Source organism: Camelus ferus, chromosome 11 (genome assembly GCF_009834535.1).
Source record: "Camelus ferus isolate YT-003-E chromosome 11, BCGSAC_Cfer_1.0, whole genome shotgun sequence".
NCBI classification, from domain to species: Eukaryota; Metazoa; Chordata; class Mammalia; order Artiodactyla; family Camelidae; genus Camelus; species Camelus ferus.
Window position 1 is genome coordinate 58,510,624 of NC_045706.1, and position 2,006 is coordinate 58,512,629.

The following is a 2,006-nucleotide window of genomic DNA, read 5'->3' on the forward strand; positions in this document are numbered from 1 at the left end:
AACCACATTTTATTGGAAGAAAGAACAGATTTTATATTTTTTGGCTCACGATTGGTTGATTAATAAAAATGATGGGGAGAAGAGAAATGTTATCCTGCTTAGACTGATAGCAAATGACAGTCAGGAATGATGATCACAGCTGGGTGGCCAGAATTTTTCTCAGAGGATGCCTGTCTTATTTTCATAATAAAAATAGCCAACACTTTCCGTGCTACCCAGACAGGGGTCTATACGGCATTGTTCTGGGTTCCCATCATGACTTAAAGGGAAATTTTCACAATGTCCAGAGCCCTTGATGTCCTGCAAATGAAGGAGGAGGGTGTCCTCAAATTCCTTGCAGCAGGAACCCACTTAGGTGGTACCAAGCTTGGCTTCTAAACGGAGCAGCGCATCTACAAAAGGAAAAGTGATGGCATCTACATCATAAATCTGAAGAGGAGAAGTTGGGAGAAGCTTCTGCTGGCAGCTCGTGCCATTGCTGCCATTGAAAACCCAGCTGACATCAGTGTCATATCCTCCAGGAATACTGGCCGGTGAACTGTGCTGAAGTTTGCTGTGGCCACTGGAGCCACTCCCACGGCTCGTCACTTCACTCCTGGAATCTTCACTAACCAGATCCAGGCAGCCTTCCAGGAGCCTGGTGGTTACTGATCCCAGGGCTGACCATCAGCCTCTCACAGAGGCATCTTACGTTAACCTGCCTACCTTCGCTCTGTGTAACACAGACTCCCCTCTGCACTATGTGGACATTGCCATCCTGTACCACAACAAGGGAGCTCACTCAGTGGGTCTGATGCATGGATGCTTCCCCCGGCAGGCTCTACGCATGCGCGTCATCATCTTCTGTGAACACCCACAGGAAGTCAAGCCTGACCCCTGAAGAGATTGAAAAGGAAGAGCAGGCTGCAGCTGAAAAGGCTGTGACCAAGGCGGGATTTCAGGGTGAATGGACTGCTCCAGCTCCTGAGTTCATGGGTACCCAACCTGAGGTCGCAGACTGGTCCAAAGGCGTGTAGGTGCCCTAGATTGCCTGTCAGCAGTTCCCTACTGAAGACTGGAGCGCTCAGCCCGCAATGGAAGGCTGGTCGGCAGCTCCCACTGCTCAGGCCACTGAGCGGGTAGGAACAACCACTGAGTGGTCTTTAGCTGTTTGTCCATAAATAGGAAATAGGTCAACAGAAAATAAGCAGTTTTTACCAAAAAAAACCCCAAAAAACAAACAAACAAAAAAACCCATAAAATCCATGTATTCTGCACCTTTTGCTCTCCAAGTGTATTCTATGTGTTTCCCGTATGTAATCTGCACAACGAATTACTATTACTGATTATCATTCCAGTTACATAGAAGAAGGGAATGAAGCTAAGTGAAGGCAGAGGATGCCCCCCAAATTCCCAGTCTGGTTCTGAAGCCCTTGCATTCTCCACTGCACCCTCCATCCAAGGATAATCAGAGGAACCAGAAGCCCAAAAAGTTAAAACATGATCCATGATCATCATTTCATGAGAAATTGTTTGGAAGTAATGCAGGCCAGTAAAGGAGGTGGCATCATTTTCAGTGGTGGAAGCCCTCTGTCCATCTTTGTGGCCGTGGCATCCTGTCTGTCTTGGACACGGGAGCCCATCACTTTCTAGGCTGCCTTCGCTAGTGAAGGTACCACAGAACACCCACTAGAAGCTATGCCAATTCCCACTTCATACCCAGACCCCCTGGAAAGGCACGTCCACCTGGGTTCTCCCCGCACACCCTCCTCACTCATCCTCAGAACCAGCTTCTCTGAGATTCCCGGCACCGCTTTCCATCCTCAGCTACAACACCTTAAAAGGTTAAAGATGAACATGTTCTCTTTTTCAGAAAATTAATTCTGCTTCATGCTGACATATGCTGTATTGACGAAGGGCCGCGGGCCTTTCTCTCCTTGAAATTTTCAAAACAGAAGGTCTCTGTCCAAAATAGAAGTGTATGTTACACTGTTCTCATAAAAGACGGAGACCAGAGGAGCCTCAGA

The 2,006-nt window shown here is 47.8% G+C and overlaps 1 pseudogene; it reads left to right on the plus strand.

The window, feature by feature from the left end:
* Positions 1-279: 279 nt before the first annotated feature.
* On the plus strand, positions 280-1,160 carry LOC102515711 (annotated as a pseudogene).
* The last annotated feature ends 846 nt before the right edge of the window (positions 1,161-2,006 follow it).